The sequence below is a fragment of the Pelecanus crispus genome, chromosome 27, assembly GCF_030463565.1.
Source record: "Pelecanus crispus isolate bPelCri1 chromosome 27, bPelCri1.pri, whole genome shotgun sequence".
Classification (NCBI taxonomy): Eukaryota; Metazoa; Chordata; class Aves; order Pelecaniformes; family Pelecanidae; genus Pelecanus; species Pelecanus crispus.
In genome coordinates, this window is record NC_134669.1 from 147,446 (window position 1) to 153,693 (window position 6,248).

Here is a 6,248-nt window from a genome sequence, read left to right on the forward strand (position 1 = left end):
CCGGGGATCCTTCCCAGGGCAGACTAGGGGCTTCAGGCCTTTGGTCGCAGCTGCTGCCCCTCAGCCCTTCTACCTGTCCTGCCTCCTTCACCCAGGTTTTCAGCATCTTTGGCGGAGACGATGACAGCCCTGCTTGCCACACAGAGATCCATATCCCCATCCTGGGACAGCTGCTGGGACGCCTCATCCTTTGCCGCACTTGCAAGGAGTGGGAGATCAGCTGGGGGGCTTTGGATGCTCTTCATCACCTCTTCAGATTCATCCTGCAGCAAAAACGTAAGAGAAGCAGCTGTGGCGGGCTGCGTCCCTCCACACACAGCCAGCTCCTCACGTGCCTGCTTGTTTCCCTGAGGATGGCAACGGACCCTTCTTGTGCTTGCTGGAGGCTGTCCATGAAAGTCGGCCAGCTTCCCTGACCCCCTTTGCCCCTCACAGACGCTTCTCGTAGCATCCCAGCTATTGTTTTGCTGCAGCAGCTGAATGCTCACCAGAAGTCCAGCACCTGTTCTTTGCCGCTCTCCTTCCCCACTCCTCTCAGCACCTCTCACAGCCCGGCTGTTTCGTGGGCCCCACAGCCAAAGCTACCATTGATTGCCACGTCCCAGAAAGAATTCTTCCCTATCGCAGAGCAGCATCACCCCACCCCGGCTGGTCCCTCCAGTGCCTGCAGCAAGAAGCTGTCCCTGACGCCCTCCAGAAACCTCCCTGACTGCTTGCATCCTGCCATCTTGCAAGCAGGTCTCAGGGACGTTCGGGTTCCCCATGAGGATCCGGGCGTGTGACATGGACACTTCCCCATGCGCTTTCAGGAACACTTCACCCACATGCTCTCCCCGAGCCGGGGGGTCTGCAACACGCTGCCACCACGATGTCACCAGCACTGCCTCTCCTCTGCTTCTGAGCCACGTGCTCTCTCTCAGGGTCTCGACCGTGCCGTATATCTGAGCTGCTCCTTCAAATACGAGGCACCCCCGCTCCTCCTCTTCCCCATCTCCCCCAGAGAGCTTGCATCCCTGCACCGCAGCACTCCAGCCGTGCGAGCCGTGCCCCGCACCTCAGTTATTCCAACAATGTTTTAGGTGTGTGACTGCATGCAGAGCTCTAGGTCCTTTGAGGTTCCCAGGCCGTGAGCATTTGCACTTGAGGCAGGGGTAGAGACAGAGATCCTTCTGCATCATCCCTGAGGTCCCTCTTGTTCCCTTCGCCTGTCACCCTTTGCTTTGTAGCCCTGTCCACCAGCACCTCCCCTGACTGTGGGTCGTAACCTCCCACCTCAGCCATTCCTAGTTCAAAGCTCTTCTCACCATTTGGTAAGCTTGTTGGCAAAGACGCTGTGTCCTACCGACTCTTCTGTCATCCCCTCCTGTTTAGGCGCGACGCTGCCCAAGGATAACCCGGAGCATCCACAGCGTCAAAGGGAATGGGAAGCTGAGAACACCTCCTGGCTTGCTTTGCCCAGCACCAGCAACATTACAATGGTAATGAGCCACTCCCTTGCTGGGCCTCTTGTCCGCGGCATCAGCAGGAGCCTTGTGTGAGCAAAGGCATCCAGAATCAGCGGGCTTGGCATGGCCCCAGTGTCCCTGGGGAGAGGGTTGCTGCTGTCCCCGAGCAGGGACTACAAAGGGCTGCACTGCAGTGCCCCAGCAGCAGCTCCAGCCCTCCTGGCCACCAGCAAGCCCTGCTCCTCTGTAGGGCCAGCACGCTGTGCCCACCACCCCAACCCTCCTGCCTCCCCCTGAGGGCCCTCTCTTCTCTTCCTCCACCACGCACTGACTGCAGCCCCTGCTTCCAGCTTTCCTGCGGGCACTGCTGCCAGCACTGCCGGGCCATCTCTGGCCAGAGCTGCTCTCACTGCTCAGCTAAGCAGCACCATCGGGGCACTCGGTGTGACAGCTCTTCCCTGCCTTCCTTCCTCCTTCCCTCCCTCCCGCAGGCGTTTGGAAAGTACCTCCAGCCTTCGGAGAGGACAGGCATCATCCTCATGGCCATTGAGGCCATGAGAGACTCAAGCATCTACGACAAGGAGGAGGCGAGCAGCATCCTGGCTGTGGCCATGAGAGAACCTGCCTCCTGGCTGACAGAGGTAAGTGGCCTGTGGCTGCCCTGCCTCCCTAACCCATGCGCCTCAGGCACCTTGAAGCCATTTTAAGCCAGCAGAGTAGGATGGCAAGGCCAGCACTTTCAGAGGCAGCTGAGGAAATGGCTGCGCTCCAGTGGCAGCACCATCCTCACCTGTGTGCCCTCCAGGTGCCAAACATCGTGAGGGGCATCTATGAAAACATGGAGTGCATCCGCATGGCATCAGCCCGGCACAGCTTGGACTTGCTGCTTCTCCTGATGACCGACCAGTGCCCCAGGGAAGTGGTCACAAGCCTCCTGAAGCTCTCTCCGTCGTCATGCGACAGGTGCTGACCCCAAAAGACTTTCTGCCTGCCAGACCCACGGAAAAGTGCAGGGCATCCCCGAGGAGCAGGGCCCTCCACGCCACCACGCTTTCCAGCCCTGGCGGGGCGGCCAGGCCCGCAGTAGCCAAAGCTGGCCAAGCCAGCCCAGAGCCCCGCCACGAGGTTCCTCCCTGCCCCACGGGGAACACTCTCTCAGCCCCCTCCTCCTTGCCAAGGCAGGGACCCGGGTACTCCAAGCCAGGGGGCGGGAAGGGCCGCGGCTGCAGCACAGCCTGGGTCCGGCGGGGCTGGCCCGGGCACAGTGTGGTGGCCGAGGCAGCCCCGCTGACAGAGCGCTCTGGGCCCGCAGTGCTGCTCTGGCCATGTGGGATGTGATGCTTTCCCAGCCCCACACGCTGGTGAAGGTCTTGAGGGAGCTGCTCAACAGGCTCGAGGACCAGCGGCTGCGCAGGATGTTCGGCTCCAACACAGAGGACGCCTGCATCCCGCACTTGGCTGTGAGTGACCAGACCAGTCCTTGCTCAGCCTCAGGGCTGTGCCTGCCTCTCCAGGAAAACAGGCACGGCCCTCTCCCCTCCCATCTGCCCGCAAATGGTCACCTCCTCCAGGACATACGGGCACAGCCCCTTAGGGCCAGCGGGGACCTGCCCAGCGCCAGGTTCCCCTGGGCGAGCCACGCAGGGCCACCCCAAACTGCTTGGGGCCCGGTGCACAGGCACAAAGCCCAGGCAGCCCCTGCCTGCCCAGGCAGCGCTCTGCTTCCCCGCTGCCTGCATCCCCCCGCCCCGCTCTGCACACTGGAAACCTGGGGCAGGGCCAGGGCAAGGGCAAGGGCAAGGGCTGCCTTGGGGGCAGGGGCAGAGACGAGGCCATGGCCTCTGCACAGGCTGAGCGGGCTGCAAGGTTGGGGACAGGAGACACTCCTCACCACTGGTGTCTCGTGCCTCCTTTGTGGCAGCTCTTGCTCTTCCAGCGCTCCTCAGAGGCGTCAGAGCAAGAGGCTGCCGATGCTCAGAGGACAGGAGGAGCCGGCACAGACGACCACATGGTGTGCGGCGAGGCGCAGGGCACGGGGGTGCCAAGCAGCCCTCCGCGGGCAGAGCTGCCCCCAGGACAGGCTGTCTGGCCCCGCTGCCCTTGCCCTGAGCTGCCAGGGGGAACCAGGAGCCGCACGGTGCGGGGAGCTCTGCGGGCTCTACCAGTCTCTCACTGCCGCCTTTGTTTCAGCTGCTGGCCTCCGGCGACATTAAATCAGAGGACTTTGCTGGCCTGTACAAAGTCCACAGGTACCTGAGGCGGCCAAGCCTGGTGCTGCTCTCGCTGGTGCTCAGAGGCCTCCTCACGCTGTCGCAGAGACCCGAGACAGTGAGCAGGGCAGAGTCAAGTGAAGCCCCACGTTGGCAGCTTGGGGCTGGGGCAGCGGGTAACACGCAGGGGGGCTTGGCCTGGGCTGGCAGTCAGGAGGTGGGGTGACGGCTCCAAATGCCCTCGCTGTCCCCTTCCCGGGCCACAGGGTCCTTCAGGCTCGCACCTTGCCGCTGCAGCGCAAGGAGCAAGGCTCCCTCAGCCAGCTGCAGGAGCTCTCGCTCCTGGCGCATCCCTGCGCTGTCGGGCAGGAGTTTGTGCTGCGCACGGAGGCAGCCAGCGCCAAAGTGCCTCGGTGGCGGGAGCGCTGTCCCCAGAAGAAGCGTCCTGCTGAGAGGGGGACGATGAGGTACAGCCGATGCTACGGGCTGCCTCTGGGGCCTGGGGCAGCGGGCCTCTGTCACGAAGGGGTCACAGCCCGCTCGTTGCCAGCTTGGAGATCGCTGCCCTTCCCCGCACCCTGCGGTGCACAAGCCGTGGGGGTCTGCAGAGCGCTGCCATGGAGGGGCCTGGTGGCTGCCTGGGGAGCTTTCCAGGCCCGGAGGGTTACCAACCCCTGTGCCCGTTTGGGCCAGTCGGGAAAGGGGGTGGCTGAGCAGGGGACACGCAGCCTTTCTTCTCCTGCCCTAACTTCCCTCCCCGCTGCTATCCCCGTGTCCCCATCAGCACGCCCATGGCCACCGCCTGCCAGGAGGCTGCTGCAGGGATTCCTGTGCCGCCTGCCCTGCCAGAAAGCCCGACGGGAGGCTGCTGCTTAGTGGCCAGAGCACTTTTGCCAGGGTGGTCTTTCACCGCTTCACAACCAGGAAATTCTGTGCTTCACACAGGCAAGAAAAATGCTGGTCCTGCTGCCGGACATCCTGGAGAGCCAGCAGAATGCCAGCACTGACAACAAGAGGAAGGCCCTGCTTGTCTTCAGAAACGTCATGGGCCATATGAAGAGGAAGGAGGCCAGCCTCACCGCTCTGCAGCTGGTGGAGAAGCTCCTGCCGCTCTTTGATGACGTAAGGCTGCTGTGGGAGCCTGAGCCCCACTGATGGGCCCTCTGCAAGGACAACAGCCCAGCAGCCCAGCCCTGCGGCAGCCCTTGGCCAGGGCTCTTCCCCTCCTCACGCCCCCAGGCTCTCGTGGGGATGGCTTCTGGGCTCTGCAGCCCCACACGCCTTCTCCCTCACAGCTTGATGCCTCCGGGCGACCTGAGCCCCCCGGGGCCATTCAGCCGCGGCTGCAGATCTGGCCCACAGCTCCTGTGTGCAGAACCTGAGCATGCCGTGCGGACAGCGCTGTTCCTGGCCTCTACCGCTGTGCGCAGGGCAGCTCACCCCTCAGCACACCACTGACATCGCAAGCAGCTGTGCAACACAACTTCCTGCTCCTGCTCTGCCAACTCCTCAGACATCTCTGACATCATAATGACCGGCACCAGGAACGTTCCTGCTCCAGCCATACCACCTAAACCGCTCCACGTGGCATCACAAGCACCGCCAATATACAGCTGCATGCTCTGCCCTACTACATACACTGCCACCACAGGCATCACATGTAGATGTACACGCCACGAGACACCTCTGTCTTGCGATGATCCGGGGATTTCTCCCACGCCAAAGGTGCCAGCCCCCAAAGCTCTTGTCGGCCCTCAGTCTGGCCATCTGCCCTTGCCTTGCCTCAGACCATTCCCAATACACACACATTCTCAGGCTCACTCTCACTCCAGGCATAGACCACCTCCCAAGGTACAATCATCCACCAATTTCTCCCATACTATAGGCCTAAGTGCCTAGAGCTGTTGCTGGTAATCACCTTCCCGTGCAAGCACTTTCACAGCAAACACACTCTGGCCATCAGCCCTTGCCTTGCCTCCCAGCACTCCCATTACACATTCACAAGCTCACTCTCACTTTCGGCACAGACCACCTCCCAAAGTGCAAATTTCCAGCGATTTTTCCTACACCGCAGGCCAAAGGGCTAAGAGATGCTCCTGGTCCCTACCTTCCCTTGACAGCGCTTTCACAGCCAAAATCACTCTGGCCATCTGCCCTTGCCTTGCCTCCCAGCACTCCCAACACACATTCTCAAGCTCACTCTCAATCTTGGCACAGACCAGCTCCCAAACTACAGTCATCCACCAATTTCTCCTATACCATAGGCTTAAGGGCTAAGAGTTGTTGCTGGTCCTCACCTCCCTTGACAGTGCTTTCACAGCCAAACACACTCTGGCCATCTGCCCTTGCCTTGCCTCCCAGCACTCCCAATACACACACATTCTCAGGCTCACTCCCACTCCAGGCACAGACCACCTCCCAAAGTAAAATCATCCACCAATTTCTCCCACACCAATAGCGCTAAGGCCTTAGAGCTGTTGCTGGTCTTCACTTTCCCTTGCAAGCGCTTTTACACCCAAACACACTCTGGGCATATGCCCTTGCCTTCCCTCCCAGCACTCCCAATACACATTCCCATACTGTGTGTTTGAAA